The 18,313-nt window shown below is 34.5% G+C and overlaps 1 protein-coding gene across 1 annotated transcript in view; it reads left to right on the top strand.

Moving 5' to 3' along the window:
* LOC133265042 (T-cell activation Rho GTPase-activating protein-like) overlaps positions 1 to 18,313 on the top strand; it is a 977,746-nt gene that overhangs the window by 634,765 nt on the left and 324,668 nt on the right. The gene's annotated exons all lie outside the window — the stretch shown is intronic.

The raw sequence follows: 18,313 nt of genomic DNA, 5'->3' as shown, positions 1-18,313 counted from the left end.
TACACATTATACTTTACCCCTTTGGGCAGCAGGCAATGGCAAGGATATTCATAAACACAGCATCACTGTAAGATGGGACAGCTGATGTGTCATATGTATCCCAGCACATGTGATTTTTAATAGTTTCTGAATAAACACTTGATAAATATTTCAAATGTAAGATCATGAAGTAATGAGTATCCTAAGTTTAAAATTTCTTGCCAAAATCAACTGTTTGTATGTTGGATTCTCTTTACTAGTGATACATCTCATCAGAAAGTTGTAACATTTTCAGGCAAAGCATAATGTGTTCTGTATTTTCAAAACATGACATACGGTAATTTTACCAGCATACAGTAGATGGGTCAAAGAGCAACACAGGGGTATGTGTTTCACCAACATACTGAATAGGATAGTTTTATACTTACATTTTGTTTCCTTACTGAAGTGTTCTTTGAGATATGGATCAGGATAAGTGATACTTCACGTGTGGCTTTGTCTTTCTTCATTAGAAGAAATTATCATGTTTGGTATTATTTGCAGAGTTGCTCACTAGTATATTTTTTATTGCAAAAGGGCTCTGTTCTCTTCTGCTTTCCCTATCCTTGTACAATCTGTCATACTTTCTACAAAAACAAAGCTATATAACTAGTCTGTTGGAATTGAAGATAAATCTTTTGCTGGCATGTGTTCTTCTCTCTATGCCACCCACACTGAGCAAAAGCAAAAGTAAAACAAAACAAAAAGAAAAGACAAGTATGATTGTATTTAGCTTGGACAGTTTAGTAAGTGGAGTGTTATTTCAGTTTGAAATGCACATATGAGGTGTGTTCTTTTGTCACAGAATTACAGCATATGGTTGTTCTATGCACTGCTCTAGATCTCCTGGAGACTTACCATTGACACTAGCAAGATGTGAGTGTTGCTGTCTGAGGTGCAGTTTTGAAACCCTAATTTGGACTTTCCACCTTATAACTATTGCTGAAACTAGTGTCCTGGTTCTCCTTCCATTTAAACCCAGTAGAAGAATTTTGTTGTTAAATGGATAGGAGTAGGAACATTTTCCGCCTCACTACCTTTGTCATTCACTAAGAGAAAGGCTAACTCTAATGACTGAGAGGGTCCTGGAAACTGTGTGTCTCTTCATGTGTATATGTGTTTTTTCTGTGTGATTCAAAGCTCATAAACAGGATTTTGTGTAGGTGTCAGTACAAATGTGGGATTAGGTCCTTAATGTGAAAGGTACATTTTACATGGCATTCTGCCACAAAGAGGCAGCATCCACAAATGAGTAAATGAGCAGGAATAGCTTGGAGTTGAAAGAAATGGCTGACAGAAATACCTCTGCAGTCTGTTTGTGCTTGCGTTCTGATGCTGCCATTTCTGAGGCCGGCAGTACTGCTGCTTCCATGTTTTCTACCTGCACTTAATAACTGTTAAGGAAGAAGTTTTCTAATGGTCTACCCTAAAATCAGACAGTTAATTTAAATTTCTTCAATTTTGCATCTTCAGTAGAAAAAATACATTATCCATTCCATTGTTGGAAAAAAAAAATTAAATGGCATCAGTTACCTTTAGAAAGTGCATTCTTGAAGATAAATCCTTAAGCAATACAGATTTCAAAATCATACTCTTTAATCCATAATGATCCTGAAATACACCTGAAATGGCTATTTGTGAATGAGGACTTTAATGGAATTAGGATTTCCCACTCAGTGGCTACAATGATATATCATCCGTGGAAATTTATAGTAAGAAAAAGTAGATGGGAATATGACTTGGCAAAGGGAGATGTGCCTGTGATTGAAAACAGGATAACTTGTTTCAAGAAAAAAAACAAACATTTATATGTCATCTTTGTTAGCAACATCAGTGAAACCTTTTGCGTGATGATCTGCTGAGTTAGTTCTGACCAAAGGGGTAAAAGTATAAGAAGGAAAAAAAATCCCTATTTCAAGAATCCAGAAATTTTTTTTAGCTTGGTTGAGGTTGGTTATCAGACTGGTTTAGGATGGTTATTAGAATGATTTTTTTACCCTCTGATTTTTTGTTTAGTCATTTGACAAGTCATATTGAGTTTCTTGGATCAGTCATATGGCCTCACATTTTATTTCAAAAGTGCATGAAATTCTGTGATAAAAGAGGAAAAAAGATGGAGAAGAACCCTAATTTCTTAATGTAACTACTGCAATGAAAACATGGACTGTGATAATATAGAACAATTATTCTTAAGAAGTAAAAGAAATATTATTTGCACTTTCTTTTGTTGTTTTTTTTTTTTTTAGTATTTTTTCCATATCATGCCAATTTAATGTCCTTAATTAAATGTCTTAATTTAATGTCTTCCCTTCCCCTTCCCCTTCCCCTTCCCTTCCTTCTTCCTTCCCTTCCCTTCCCTTCCCTTCCCTTCCCTTCCCTTCCCTTCCCTTCCCCTCCCCCCCTCCCCTCCCCCCTCCCCTCTTGTCTGTATTACACACTTGACTCCTAGCTGATAAAATGACCTGAATTTCAACTGAACAATCTCAGAAGATAGACCATGTAATTTCTAGACATTCTTACACAGTACTTGAAACACCAGATGCTATGTCAGTCCTGCCATCAGGTAAAAGTCTGATACAAATGCAGCTTCCACTTTTCATACTTCTAGAGCCCAAATTCTCACATATATTTTTTTTTTTTCTCTGTATTTACCTCCCATTATTCTGGTGGTCACTTAAGGTTACAAAAACCTGTTCAATTGATTCTGCATACTGCAGTATTTAACTTGTGACTGCTTTCCTATGTTTCAGTTTTTTAGAAAGTTTATAACTAATTCTTAGAAGTATTCCTTTTAGGAAAACAGATGTGGTGGTATCTTTTCTTGTGTCACATAATAATTTCTTGAAATAATATAACAAGACTAATGGTAAAATATTAAAAATTGAGCTTCTGACCCATGGAAACACAATTTAGAATGTCTACCTGGAAAGGGTGGAATAGCTAATCATGTTTGTTGGTAAAATATGAAGGTAACATCTTGGTTCTGTAGGTTGTTTAGACTTTTATTTAGCTGGAGCTAATATGTGTGAGCAAAGTTTCTTACAGAAACTTTATAGTCTGCTTAATGCATATGGTTACCTCTCCAGGGGCAGAGTCCATTAAGGCATTGCATCCTGAAGGACAGGGTAAACCAGAGCTCCTTCATTTTTAGAGGGCAGGTTCTTTATATTGTTCAGTGTCTCCAGGGAACCTGAGTAGCCTTTTATTGAGTTAAAGACTGGCATGCTGAAATCTAGCATCTCCAAACTGGCCTCTAGAGAAGAGGGCCAAAATCTCCAGTTTTCTTACATGCAACTGAAAATGCTTTTAACAAGAAAAAATGGAGGAGGGAAGGCAGAGTGAGTGGCAGACACAATTCCATAGCTGTCAACCTTCAAATGGTCTTCACATTTCTATTGATTATTTGATGTAGGGAACTTGTACCTCCTTTCTGCAGCATTTATTTACTCTGGAAAATGCAGAACCTCAAGCTAAGGAATGACAAGAGGATGGAGGAGTAGATGAGTGAGTCTTCTCTGTGGAAGGAGTGGGCAGGATAGCAGCACTCTGAACAGGGCGGCCATACTAGTTCATTTACATCATTTCCCAATCCTTCTAAGAATCTTTGTAATGTGCTCTGGTGAAATGAGAGCACATGGATCTCCTTGCAGCCCAGCGATACAGTCTTACATATTTGTGTTTATCCATCTATGCATAAATACTATTCTAATATATATATGACAAATCTTTACAATTTATATGCTGCTTTTTTTTATTATTATTCAGCTACATTTCAGAGTACCTAGCAGTATGATAATACTCCAGAAATGCTAAGCACAGTTATGCTTTAGAAAAATTGTTTATTCTTAAAACACTGAACAGGAAACAAAAAGAGGCACATTTAAGTCCTAGGAACCATCTAGTTAATTGAATATATAAAGAAATAAAGTAATGAAGTTTGTAATTAAATTGTTACCAAATTAACTATTTAACTTACAGCTAATGGGTCACATTTTGCTTCTAGTGTGTAAATACAAAACTGGATTCCATTGACATAAAGAAGTTACAAACCATTTACTTAGCTCTCATGAATTTGGATTTTTTGTCGCTGAAATAAGTGAAAAATTTGAATACAGTAATGATAAACATTTGTAGCTCTGCTATGTACTTCCAAAATTAATTACACCTATTTCCAGTCTGCTGACAACTGAACATTAATGTAGTAGTAATGCGTTGTAAACTTGTCCTGATTACATGGGAAGTTTAGTTTTCATCCACATATACAGATGTGGTTCTTGAGAATGAAGAACCATATGAACATAACTTTCTTTAATTCTTTGGGCTTGGTCCTGAAGACTTGAATTTTATGAAATAACTATTGATAAAAATTGTTCCCTTTGTGGTGGTTTTTGCCATGGAAGATGCAGCCACTTTTATGACAATTTTGCAGCCTCATATTTACAACCTTTTTAAATTTTGCAGAAATTTACAGACCACGTCAAGTGTAAATTATTTTTTTTTCTGTTTGGACATGATTACTGTTGTATATCACGACATGGTTCTGGCTTATCTTCCAAAAATACGTCTAGAATGGGGTAAGGTAGAAAGTTGAAGTAATAATTGTCTAGTTCAATATTTAATGTAATAAAACATTTGAAATACAGTATATCTGATTTTGTGAACATCAGATTATCAACACCTGGTGATTTTGTACCAATACTGTGGCAAAAGGTTTATGTTTGTATTTCAGAAAGGGGACAAAGTGGGAGACTGCTGTTGTCAGAGACATCATATGAACTTTATTCAAAAATACTTTTAAATAAAAGTACTAAGATTCTTAAAATAAGCTTGAAAGGTGACAATCTAGTATGGTTTTCTAATTTCTAAAACAGAGTTTAATTACCAAGCAGATAATTATTTTAACAATCTGTATTTTTTTACCATCTGCATTTAAAAAAATACATATGTGTGTCTGTATATGGATGTTTATGTATACATATATAAAAGAATTCATATGTATGCATATGTATGCATACAGTTATATTTATCTATATTTGTTTAATTAACACTGTCTTTACTGTGATGTAAGAATATTTCCGTGTGTGTTTTGAAAGCTTTTAGGCCTGGAATGAAGCGAAAGTTCTGCATATAGCATATGAAGCATATAAAAGCTATATCCACAGAGTCAAAAAAAGTCACTCCAGTCCTGCAAAACTTCAGCTTGTCTAATATAGTAATATAAATGTTGGCTTGGGGTTGGTTGTTAGGAACAAAAGTTCAGGCTCAAATCCAGTTTCAAACTGGGGCATAAACATTCCTGAACCATAAAACCTTACCTTTTAGATCTGAAATAGTATCATGTAACAGGAGTGTCCCGAATTTAACTTTGCTCTAACTTTATTACAATAGCAATTAGTTTGTCAGTCAAATGGATAAATGAACACATACCAAATGTATTCATAAAAATGAAAAGCAGTCTTACAAAACTCTATTAAATTCCTGAATTTAGTTTTAAAATAATAAATTCATAACTGTAATTATGCAGCAATTATTACACAACAAAGATTTGTTCTCTTTTAAAATGTTGAACTTGTGTGAACTATTCAGTTTTTTAGTCACAACTATAACAAAGTTGGTAGTCCCAATGCCAGTTACTTTCTGCTATAATTAGGGTGGAGCTATTCACAGTATTGATACTCTTCAGCTATGGTACAGTTTTATCATTGTAAATTCTATTTAGAAATTTATAAAATTAAACATTTTAAACGCATTTTCAAGTTGGCAGTTTAAGTTGAATAAAATATGTAATTCCATTTATCTAAAATTTACTAGTCATCCAATTTTAAATAGTTTTAAAAGGTTTTTTTTAAGTCATTCATAGAATTATGTAGTAGTGGTGTGGTGAAATGAGTTTATGTGAAGTTACATACAGTAATGCACATTCAGTTAGATTTTTATCTGTCAATTTATAGCAAACCCAAATATATAGGTTACGGCTTGTCTCATATTAAGCTCGAAATTCAAGAACATGTACATTTTTTGGTTTTCAAATTTCTCAGAAATGCCTACATTAAGATCAAAGAATTTGAACCACATACTTTCAAAGAATGAATATTCTGCTAAATCGTTTCTTCTTAAATATAACTATCTTCCTTTATGCATGATGAAAAGGGCATCAAAAGAAAAATTGGCTAATCAGTATATTTGATGTTTTTGAAGTGAATGAAAATTCTCCTATTGATTCAAATTTTTGAAAGTATAGTATGTCTTTATATTCTGTCTCATCTTTTTTTGCCTCTTCCTGTTAGACTGTTTATTAGCTTACAGTGCATAGGCAAAATACCTGCTACAAAGGTGTTCCAAAGGTCAATCAGTTATAACATTGCTATCATTTATAACTCGGGTGTTTCTAGAGGTTATATTCTTCCTTTTGCTATTAATTATGCATGGTCTTTTAGGGGTGGATATTTTTAGTTTATTTCCATTCAAAGGTAGTATGAAATGTAGTCAATACTAGTTGTGGAAATGATTTAAAAATACTATATATATTGATGGGTTCATAGAGTTTATAACATTAATGTTTAAAAACATTCTAACTCTTTAGAATGAAGTTAAGGGTTGTATCTTTTATATTTTAATTTTCTGTTTCCTCATCTTATTCTTTTTTTCCTACGCATTACTGAATCAAACTGCTTGCCTTTGTTTTGAAGCTTGCTTTTTTATTTTAATTACAGAGAACAATTGTCTGTATGGGGGTCTAAGCTATTGTTCTTAAGTGTGTATATTTTCTGGTAAAGAAAAATATTGTATCCCTTTAGATGGCTGTTGATTTTCTAAGCAGAATCATATGGTCTACATTACCCCCTTCCTTCTCCCTCCATCCTTACACTGTGATGCAGTGAAGAGGCATAAGTGTTTGCTTTTTTAGCTCTGATAGCTAGAGTAAGAGCTTAAGCAAAACCCTCATCAATGTCAAAGGAAATAATGGTTTAGGTAGTTTTTCGTTTATTTATTTCTATCTATAGCATCATTAGTGTAAATCTGTAACATGAATGCATGCATGCATAAACACATATTTGTATGTATGTATGTATGTATGGGGCACCAGACAGTGCAGAATGAAGCTTTTTTAATTTATTTTTTTTTAAATGCACCTTGTCTCAAAAAGAGGAACCATCTTAGAAGTAGGCAGTGGTTATATAATGAAGCTTTTCAGCAGAGTAATGTAAGTGGTAAATTATCAACAACTTCTGATTGGGTCTGAAATGATCATTTTTCCCTTTTTCGCATAGCAGGCAATAGCTACCAACAAGTGGCAATGTACCATAATATATGTACCATAGTATCATACTGAACAGTAAGATCTATGACTGTGCAATACATTACGTAATTTTCAAAGGGTAGAAGTATACTAATGCAGGTATCAACTTGTACATCAGCTCTTCCTTAACTTTTTTTTTCCCCAAAGGAATAAGAAGTTGCTACTCTTTTGAGAAAAGTTGTTTCTGTAAGTCTGAAAACTACTTAAAGCAAATTTACCAATTTTTAGAAATATCATTGAATGTATTTCTAATTGTTAATAATTTTTTATCCATACATAATTTTATATGATGAATGTGTTCTATAATTTTCAGTATACTTTATATACTGAATGCTATCTGTAATTAAATATTTCTTAAGAATTCTTGGGTTACTAAGAAGTTATTGTTAGAGTTGGTTAGGATCAGGGGTTTACTTACGGAGAAAAAAGCATCATCACATAATTTTGTCTTTATAATATTTACCTCATTTACCATTTGAATGTTTGAGAAGTATTTACTGCTTTATGTACTGATCTATGATGAAATATCAAGAATTCCCAACTTTGGCCTGATTGATATACTATGTAATTTCAATTTACAGTTGCATAGTAAAACAGTTTTTCTTTTATGTTTGTCGCATACTTAGTTATCCTTACCTCCTGCTCTGTGTGTTGATATAAGGACTCACAAATGTTCATTTAATCATTAAAGCTCAGTATTACTTCACAATCTTAATGGAAAGATAATTCACAGCAATGAAGATGAAAGTTCAAAATTAGATTTTTACTCTCTGATGAATTCTACATGTGAATAATATGATTGATATGAGTATTCTTGTCAGGATCAGTCAGATTTTTTTTTGTGTAACGCACTTTTGGGTTTGGGCAAAATGAATTCAAATATGAACTCTACAGGTTGGGCAGAGAAGAGATTCAGAGCAGCGCTGCGGAGAAGGACTTGGGGGTGTTGGTTGATGAGAAAATGAACATGGGCAGGCAGTGTGCGCTCGCAGCCCAGAAAGCCAACCGTATCCTGGGCTGCATCAAAAGGAGCATGACCAGCAGGTCGAAGGAGGTGATCCTGACCCTCTACTCTGCTCTTGTGAGACCTCAGCTGGAGTATTGTGTGCAGTTCTGGTGTCCTCAACATAAAAAGGACATGGAACTGTTGGAACAAGTCCAGAGAAGGGCCACAAGGATGATCAGGGGACTGGAGCATCTCCCATATGAAGACAGGCTGAGGAAGTTTGGGCTATTCAGCCTGGAGAAGAGAAGGCTGCGTAGAGACCTCATAGCAGCCTTCTAGTATCTGAAGGGGGCCTATAGGGATGCTGGGGAGGGACTCTTCATTAGGGACTGTAGTGATAGGGAGTGTAGTGATAGGGTTAAAAGTTAAACAGGGGATGTTTAGATTGGATATAAAGAGGAAGTTCTTTCCTGTTAGGGTGGTGAGGCACTGGAATGGGTTGCCCAGGGAGGTTGTGAATTCTCCATCCCTGGCAGTGTTCAAGACCAGGTTGGACAAGGCCTTGGGTGATACAATTTAGCGTAAGGTGTCCCTGCCCACGGCAGGGGGGTTGGAACTAAATGATCTTCAGGTCCTTTCCAACCCTAATTATTCTATGATTCTATGTGTCTGACACATACAGGCAGTCCTTAGTCTGAGTTCACTTTTGCTTGATGGAGAAGTGTTTCTGAACATAGTAGGATAATGTTTACTGTTACCAAAGTCTTTTCTTTCTCTAAAAAGGAAATTTTCTGGCTTTAGTCATGTTGACAATGCAGAATTAGGTGTGTGTATCAGAGTATTTTTTATATGCTCAGAAAGGCCTAAGGACCTTGAAATCTAATACTAGTTCAATTTCTGAAATGCTTGCTCTTTGTTTTTAATGGAATGTTACTGGCTTGTAAAGGTTACTTGTAATAATGTTTAAGCCTAATGGTGTAAAGGTACTAGGAGGGTTAACGCATATTTTTATTTATTCAGAGATTTGAACTATAAAGCTATATATATAAGATAAGTAGTTATAGGTTCTGAATTTCTTCATTTTTTGTCTTGTCTTCTAAGAAGAAGTTACATTTTTTATTAGAAAAGGGAATACAGGATTTGAATGAAATATAAAGTCTGTCTTCCAAAGGCTTCAGTAAGAATTGTCATATTTATTTTTGGGACTCACTGGGTTTACAGGAGGTGAGTGAACGATGAAGAGGCCTTGCACCTCTCTAATGAGCTAAATGACCACAGTGATAAGAACCCTTTTTAGTGAATTAATGTTTTGGGAATATGGTTAATTTATATTTATCTCTGCATTTTAAATATTGAAAAGATAAATCTTGTCACACTACTTTGTAATACAGGGAAGAAAGTGGTTATTTGCAGGGCAGAGACTCTGAAGCAAGGATTGTCACCAGAAGTGAAAATGATTTAACTGTCCAAATGTAGAGATGCAGAATTAAAAACATACAGAATGTGGAGTATTGAATGCTTAGAATATGAAAAAAATCTTAAACTTGTAAGCATCCAGTTTAGATATTTACAACCTTTTAAATCTTGATATGAGATTGCTATATACAAAGTAGGTTTTAGCTATAGTTAGGGCAGCACAGTCAGGTGTTTGTTCTGTCTTATTTTTATATAAACTTAGAAAAATGCTTTTGGTTGTTTTTTTGTTTTTTTTTTTTTAATAATTATATCAAGAATCAAATTTCTTCATGTCAAAGTTGGAAATTATAGTGTCACAAAATGTCTGTGTCTGAGCAAATAATCATTCAGCAGCAGCATTGAAATTGCTACAGCAAACTGAGGTTTGAAATTAAGATACGGTGTTGTGTGACCACAGGAGATATTTGTGAGAGTGCTTTGTTGACAATTAATTGATAATTATGGCTTGTATTCTTCTGACACCTTTCTTCCCAAAGGATCCTAAAGTGCCTTACAAAATTAGGGCCTGTTCCTGCCCTGATTGAAGTCAATGGGAGCACTGCCAATGGGAACAGCACTGGGCACTTAAGAAGCTAATAAAAGCTGCATTCAAACATCAGTTCTGCCACTGAAATGTGTAACTGTTCGACTTACACAGCAATACTCCCTGGTGACTTAAGACAGGAAGTGAATATTATCATACACAGATTCCAATTTTAAAAAGAAAATATAACGTGAAGGGATACACAGTCCAAACACTGTTAATAGCCCAGCTTTTGGCTAAGATTTCTGTTTGAGACTTCATCCAAACACATTTTTGGTTTTGTTTATTTGGTTTGGTTTTTGTTTGTTTGTGGTTGTTTTTTTTTTTTCCCTAGAAGATTTGAACATTTGTTCTAATACTTCTAATGACTGATATCCCTTTCCTGATTCATATGTTGTGGATGCATATTTTGGAGATCAGATTTGCATTTTTTTTTTTCTTGCAATAATACAGTTTCAGAAAAATACAACATGGAAATACAGAAAAATCTATATTTATTCTACCCCTTTTGCTGATTATTTTTTTTAATTGCTGCCTGAGGAAAGCTTCATACTATGATCAGTATTTGGCATATATTTCCATAATCTTTCATTTTACATGTTAAACTGATTACTGCGATATATCAAGGACAGGATTTGACGTTTCATACCTGAGATGCCAGTTGGAAGGAAGCCTTATACCATGTTTTCTGATATTTATGTTTATTTTTAAAATAGAGTCTTTCATATAAAATTCACCAGCTACAAAAAAAAACTAAGTGGAATGCACTGATGCAAAAAAAATAAAAGTGGAAAATAATGCAGATAATTGTAGTACTATGAAAAGGCCTGAATTCTTTTTCACTCAGCATTTTTTTCTTAACCAGTCATATTGGTGAATGAGGAAATAAATTATTTAACATTTTAAAAATTACTACACTTTAACACATGAAAGAGAAAAACTTTCAAGACACCATAAAAAGTTCCTTAGGGGTTTGTCTGTTTTGTTTGATTCTGGTTAGGTGTTTTGAGGTGGGACTGAAAAATAAGCAACTCCAAGAGCACTGCCAACCATCACAACAACTTATCTAGAGGAATATGTAGCATTTGAAGCCTTTGACTCAGATGCCAAATACATACTGTATATGCAGAAAGAAGTTTGAGATTACAGGGCTATATAATTCAACACTAGTCTTATAAAATCTTTCTAGTCTTATTGAATAAATATTAAATCCTCTGACAAAATCACAGAAGATGCAGCTTTGCATTTTTGACATGTCCAAGATGAAAATATTTTGTATAGTTCATTGATATTTACCTTACTAAAAAAAAACAAAAAAGCACCAAAAAAGAAAAAAAAAACCAAACAAATGTAATTCCAATTTTTAAAGGATGTTTTCTTTTTAGTGCTGTACCTGGGTAAAATATTTACAGTGTAATTGAATTCCCTTAGCCATCACAGAGCAGAAGTTGGGAAGGTCGTTCATATAAGGGGTTTTCAGAGAAATCACAGCACATTGTATACATCTGTTATATAGATGTGGCTTTCAGGTTGGTTTTAATGTGTTAGAGAAAGTCACTCTGTTAGTTCTTAATTCATCAGTATATCTAAATGCCTCTCTCTACTAGAAATGCAATATTCTACAGCCTTTTATAACAATAAGAAACTGGAACTATACAAATTACTATGTCTATGTGGGATGAACAAATGCCGTATTTTCTTATGTACATTTCTGTCTAGAAAACTAACATCTTTCCCAATAAGAATTTGACATAAGTAAAAATAATTTGACATAACTGTTTCGGAAAGCTCCAGACAGATATGAAAAACAGCCACTGAAGTTAACAATTCATTTTCTGTCATATGTTTTTAATAAAAGTATTATATTCTTAATACTTTTAATTAAGTCATTAGCATGTCATAAACACGTTTAGGTTATAGTATAATAAAAGACATATCAAGATTGATATTGCACTCTTTCGTACGCGCACACACAAGAAGCAAGAAGGAAGTACCTTTGCATGTGCTGATGAGAGGCCAGGAGAAATTTAGCACTTCAGTCAAAAATAGGATTAGATTTTATCCTTAGGATAGGATTAGTGTGTGATCTCATGGTCACTTAATAGGTTTCCTGTTAGCTCTTCCCCAAGGCCTGTTTTTGCAGTCCTTCATCAGGCAAAATACCCAAAGAAATCAGTGCACTTCTTAGCAAAGAATTTTTTAATCTCTTCTTTAGACTTCAAATTATTTAATTCATACACAATTATGTAATAAAGGGCTAAATGGCAATTACTAACAAAAAAAAAAAAAAGATGAAGTCTTATGCCTTCAAGGATTTGGGCCTGAAGGACTCATGCAATACTGAGATCATATATCCATCTTGTGTTAGAAATAAATTAGCTATTGTCAAATTCTGCATTCTTTGCTAATTTCCATCTTGCTCAGCAAAGCATTGTAGGATCTGACGTTTAAAATCTTTTGTAATGTATTTCTTCACAAATAAATATTTTGTAAGACTTTACTGGGTACTACAATACTTTTTTATTTTCATTAATTTCCATTAAATGTTTTTATTGTCATAACTGTAACTATTATAGGAAACATGAACTTTGTATTAAAAAGTGAGGTGAAGGTAGACAGTTTTGTTTTTTTTGGACATGCTCAATATATAAAAAACAAATCCCCCAAAACCCCATACCTTTTTCCTGAGAAAATACTATTTTTCAAATGTATATTAAAATTGTCAAATAAAAATCTTCTTGACAAACAGAATATGACTGTGCCTAAAATAATGATAGCAGTAGCAGTGATAATAACAATAATAATAATAACAACAACAGACATTCAACTTACCTAGTTTTACATTGAATTAAAACCTTTGTAAAAGGGGAATATTGCTCAGTATTTGGTCACATAACACCAATCTTTCTGACACACCCCCCTACAAAAAACCCCAAACATGTCAGTTAACAAGTGATCTAAGCTATCTTACACAGTGTATTGCTTTATACTCCTAATTAATATAGTAATTAAGAGTATAAATGACACATTTTCATACACAGTCACCTCATTTGCAAACTGTAGCAATGGATATTTACCAATGCATTATGCCATTTAGGTTTCAAAATACTTTAATTAATTAATAATTAAATAATCCTTTAAGTCTTGTTTCAATAGAACTCTAAAAAGCCATATTCAAAATTAAAAAAAAAAAAAGGTCAGGCAATGTTATTTCACAGAATGGTTTTAAATGTTATTGTCAAATAGAGTGCAGATTTAAAAGGCAGTTCTACAGCAAAAATAGCACTTTTAATAGTTAATATATAGCTGATATTTAGATTCGCATGCTCTGACCCATATGAGTAATTTTGTTTTCAGAAATTTAATATCACCAAAAGCTACATATAGGAGTAAAACTGTTCATATGTCTAAGCATTTGCAGGAGTAGGCCTTCAGTTTTTCATCATTTGATCAATTGGAAAAAAGTCTACAGACTATTCACTGGAGCTTTTGACCTCATAAAATTGGATCCTGTATTTTTACCTGATGCTTTGTACGTTATCCTTCAATGAACAAAGAAAGCAAATATCAAATAATGTTAATACCTCAGAAATGCAGTGAGATACTTAATAATCCAAAGACCGACTTTAGATTGATACTTATATTTGATGTTTTAAACATTAAGCATTAGAAACATTAGAGAAATCATCTATTATATATATAACTTCATAACTTTTAGCACATATATTTCTATGTATACTTTTCATTCATACAGCATCATAGGTGTACGTGATATCAATGTATGCTCATATATGTATATAAAAATCTCAAAATCTTTAAAGCACATTAGACCTAAATAATTCAGCAAGGTGCAACTATAATATCTGATAATTTAACTGAATTGTGTTACAATGTTAGTTTATTAAATGGTGACAGTTGTTACTGATATATTTCTGGGGGAAAAAAAAAAGGTGAAATATGTAATGAAGATTCTTTTCATTCTGACAGAGAAGTACTATTCCTGTGGCGCTTAGGCACTTCACAAGAGAAGAATTTTTTGCAATATGATGCCTCCTGTGGTGCAGTGAGGCATGAAGCAATATGAGAGGTAGACTGAAGAATGTCATATGAGGAAACACTACATCATAGAAAATGTTCAAAAGGGGGAGACAGCTGTTGTTATGAACTATTAAAGCCAGCTGCAGAGTTTTCTTTCAATGTTTTAGAAGCTGAGATGGCATTCCTGCTATCTTCCTTCTGCTGTCTGTCCTCTTTCCCCTCAAAGGAGGTTTGCTATGTCAGGTAGCTTTCATTGTGGCATGCACTGAATCATGAGGGTTCTGCCTTTTGTTGCCCTCTCTTTTGACCTTCGGTTAAAGATTATCCAGGACTGGGCATCACAGCACCAAAGAACTGTCATGCTTAAAATAAACACTGCAGGTGGGACTAAAGAGAAATGACAAGCACACAAGATGAAAACCCACTGAAAAGCCTGAAAATAGGCATTGTTCGGAGGAACATTTGTAATTTTATGCTTACATCTATGGAAGTGACATTAGAGATATCAACTTAGTACAATTGCAAATTACATGATTATTAAGTTTAGACACAGTTGCCTCCAATTTTCAAGGATAGACTAAGGGATGGGGATGACAAAGAGGAAAACCGAAGTAGCAACTTTGACTATTCTTATTAGAACTAATATTAGTCCTTAGTTACGTACACATAACTCCCTTAACTTTAGTAGGTTTGTTTGCTTAAATCGATCTATCTGTGTGATTAGCTGGGGGTATGCTTCAAATTCTGCACGTGTAGATTTCCACACTGTGAGGGTTTTTTTACAGGGTTGTAACAATAAAAAAATGCAGCCTACAATTTTCATCCTAAAAAACCTTAATAGCTGTAAAGTCCAGATAGTATAAGCTACGAATGATTAGTATGATGATTTCCTGTGAAGATTAGTATACAAATTATCGACCTGATTTTTCCATGTCTCATACTGATGAACTGCACTGACATTTCTGTCTGGAAGTTTCACCTGATTTAGATCAGCCTAAGTGAAAGGATGTGCAAAAGATGTGTCCTGAGTGCATTAGTCTGCTTCTTGAGGTGTAGCGCTTCAGAATAACAAAGAATACCTTTATGTTAGATTTATAACCACTCAGTGGATAAAGAACTGGCTGGATGGCCACACTCAAAGAGTTGTGGTCAATGGCTCAATGTCAAGCTGGAGACCAGTAACAAGTGGTGTTACTCAGGGACTGGTGTTGGGACCGGTCTTATTCAACATATTTGTTGCTGACATGGACAGTGGGATTGAGTGCCCCCTCAGCAAGTTTGCCGATGACACCAAGCTGTGTGGTTCGGTTGATACGCTGGAGGGAAGGAATGCCATCCAGAGGGACCTTGACACGTTTGTGAGGTGGGCTGATGCCAACCTTATGAAGTTTAACCATGCCAAGTGCAAGGTCACACAACCGGGTTGGAGCAATCCCAGGCACAGCTACAGGTTGGGCAGAGAAGAGATTCAGAGCAGCCCTGTGGAGAAGGACTTGGGGATGTTGGTTGATGAGAAACTTAATATGAGCCAGCTTCAGTATGCGCTTGCAGCCCAGAACGCCAACCGTATCCTGGGCTGCACCAAAAGGAGAGTGACCAGCAGGTCGAAGGAGGTGATCCTGCCCCTCTACTCTGCTCTTGTGAGACCTCACCTGGAGTATTGTGTGCACTTCTGGTATCCTCAACAGAAAAAGAACATGGAACTTTTGGAACAAATCCAGAGGAGGGCCACAAGGATGATCAGGGGACTGGAGCACCTCCTGTATGAAAATAGGCTGAGAAAGTTTGGGCTGTTCAGCCTGGAGAAGAGAAGGCTGCATGGAGACCTCATAGCATCCTTCCAGTATCTGAAGGGGGCTATAGGGATGCTGGGGAGGGACTCTTCATTAGGGACCGTAGTGATAGGACAAGGGGTAACGGGTTCAAACTTAAACAAGGGAAGTTTAGGTTGGATGCAAGGAGAAAGTTCTTTAAGGGTGGTGAGGCCCTGTAATGCCTTGCCCAGGGAAGTTGTGAATGCTCCATCCCTGGCGGTGTTCAAGTCCGGGTTGAACAGAGCCATAGGTAACATGGTCTAGGGTAAGGCATCCCTGCCTATGGTGGGGGGTGGAACTAGATGATCTTCAGGTCCTTTCCAACCCTAACTATTCTATGATTCTAGATTCTAGATTTAGAAAACCTAATTTGGGCTATTGTCACTTACTTAGCATTCAACATGGTTCAAAGGCAACTGACATAGGTCATGTATAGTGGTCATAAAAATTCATAGCATTATGGAGTTCAGATTCTTATGGGCTCTTTTTCAGTGCAACTGCATACAGTTGAGAATGACAAACAAAACCCCAAAAGTCCAAACAGAGAAACATATTAATAATAACGTTATTGGGACTAATATTTTCTCATGGATTTACCTCGTTAAAGCAGCTGCCAATATTTAAACACCAGTGACGTTTTTTCATAATAATGAATGAATTAATTTCTGCAAGTTCTCTGGAAAACAGCATCTGCATTAATCTAGACATCATGTAGAGGGACTACAATATTCTAAGTCATACTCAAGTTTTTCAGATACTCTTTCTGTCCCAAATTTGAAGGTGCAGAGCTATATCATACTGAAAAATGAATGTTAAGGGATTTTTGAGCTTTTCATTGTATTAGGGTCAAGACTGTCTTTTATGAAGACAATTTATTTATTTATTTTTAAGTTTAAATGCATTCCTTCAAGATATTGTAATACTTAATGTCAAAATAATTCTGTGATTGCCTGCATTTGAAGATATAATATATGATCTCCAGAAAAAAACAATAACCTGATAGGTGTTGATTAAGGAACTTTTATTCTCTGGAAGAATGATTTAGATAATTATGTCAATAGCTTTATCCTCTTGTCATTATTACATAGTGTTTCTTTTACTTTCACACATTTTTTGGTATCTGCCAGAACCAAATTTAGCCTGAAGCCTGGAGGAAGATAGAAGGAAAATATATTAGGTATATGGATGACAATTTGGAGGGGGGAAAAAAAGTGTTGAAAACTTTATGCTCATCTTTTTGGTGCACAACCCATATACCAAATTTTGCATGTACTCATTATGCACAAATGCAGATATCAAAGTTTAAATCAACAAAAAAGCATTGTATATGGAAAATCACACCCAGATTTTTTAACCCATCTTTTAATATTGCATATACAGCAGGTTATGTAAGAAAATTGACCCAACTAACAGAAAAAGTTCAGGGCAGTTGGAAAACCTGGCATTACAACTCTGATCACCATTAGAGAGTGTTAACAGTATGCTAAAAAATGCATTTCCACATATATTCTGACATTAATAGACCATCAAGTCTTCACTGCATATTACTTCTTGCTGTGACACTTTTGATAATTACAAAGTTTTCCATCTGTAACAAGAATGGCATATGCATTACAAATGATTTCTAATTGTATCACCCCCTCCAAAATTTTATTTATCACTAAAATGGAAATGTTTTCATTTTTCAGTTATCCCTTTATTTCCTATATAGAAATGCTATTATTTATAGGTTTTACTACCTAATTAGTTATAATGAAGAATGTAATTTTCTTCTCAACTTTATGCTTTACAGTTGATTGACATATATGTACTTGCTGAACTTTTTTTTTGTTAGTCAGGCCTGCTGCGTTGCATGGACTGCTCTACTGCTTTGAATAGTGGATCTAAAAGTGTACCAGTAAAGATGTGCTTTCTCAGATGTATGTGGCAATTTGCTTTTTACCTAGCTGTCCTAAAATATTCTTACTCACAGCCCCCTTACAAGTCAACCACTTCAAATGGAAATAAAATCTGATCCCATTAAGATTATCAGACCTATGTTGTGTCAGGCATTCCCAAGATGTTCTAAGAAGTGGTACTGTAGGCAATATATAGCTAGAAATTACATAGGTCTGAAGTAGTGTGTATGTGAATTCTTATTATATTCTAAAAGATTTATAGTTTTATACTGTAAGATATATGCATTTTTGTGACTGGAA

Source organism: Pezoporus flaviventris, unplaced genomic scaffold (genome assembly GCF_033815535.1).
Source record: "Pezoporus flaviventris isolate CSIRO_AGI_PZ_B2104156 unplaced genomic scaffold, CSIRO_AGI_Pfla_v1 ptg000003l, whole genome shotgun sequence".
In the NCBI taxonomy this organism is placed as follows: Eukaryota; Metazoa; Chordata; class Aves; order Psittaciformes; family Psittacidae; genus Pezoporus; species Pezoporus flaviventris.
This window is presented reverse-complemented; position numbering and strand designations above follow the sequence as displayed.